This window comes from Oryzias melastigma, linkage group LG21 (genome assembly GCF_002922805.2).
Source record: "Oryzias melastigma strain HK-1 linkage group LG21, ASM292280v2, whole genome shotgun sequence".
NCBI lineage: Eukaryota > Metazoa > Chordata > Actinopteri > Beloniformes > Adrianichthyidae > Oryzias > Oryzias melastigma.
In genome coordinates, this window is record NC_050532.1 from 12506545 (window position 1) to 12507507 (window position 963).

Genomic DNA, 963 nt, shown 5'->3' on the forward strand with positions numbered 1-963 from the left:
TGCAAAACTACAACTTTTTTTAATATATTTTTATTGAGCCTTTAAAACAGATACAGAATTAACTCAAGTTCAAAATCCAGTACTCCAGATTTTGTTTCTTGAAACAGTTATTGTATGAAGGCAATAAAAACAGCAATGAGGATAACTGCAAAGGACTTTAAGTCTATATTTGTGTTTATTGTTACAAAATAAGATATAAGAGAGGAGAAAACCATTTCCCCCACCTTAAAGCTACAAACGTTTTAACTTCCGGTTTAGATTTAATGCTTTACACAGCATCTCTATTTTTCCTCTTTAAACTCCAGCAACTTTTGGTTGATGGAGGAGTGGATCTATAGCTTAAAATAAACAAGTCACTGAATGTCCAACTATCCTTTATTCTCTGTTTAGTGGGTTAAGTATTATATATTAAAACACTTTGCCACATTTAATTTGTATGATCTTTGTCTTCCATAACCCTGACTGCCCTGTTGTGCGACCCTTCTGTGACACTTTCAGTTCAGTTGCTCACTGGTCTGAAGACTTGGGGACCTTTTATTTGACGTTATATGAAGAGACAAAGGGAAACAGTGTTTTTTGTTTTGCCTACTGTAAAAATAAAATCAGACTCTGGCCGCTCATTTACTAATTTGAGACGAGTGGACTGGTGATGGGCACTTCCATTCTTTCTCGGGAGTCGACTGTCGATCCTCGACTCTTCACAAAGGATTTTTATGGGCCTTTATTGAACCATAACTTTAGAAAAAACAAGGGTTTGTATGTTACAAAAATGCTTTCATGTGTCATATACACAAGAAGCTTTAGAATAAGGTTTTGTAACTAGATCATGATGGTAGATCAAAGCCCCGGTAACCGCTCAGACAAGCTCAAGATCACGTTTGACAGGTGGCGAGCAGTGAATTCGCTGGTGAAAGAGCGGCGAGCCACCGGTTTACGGTTTGGAGGTTGAGGAGCTCTGATTTA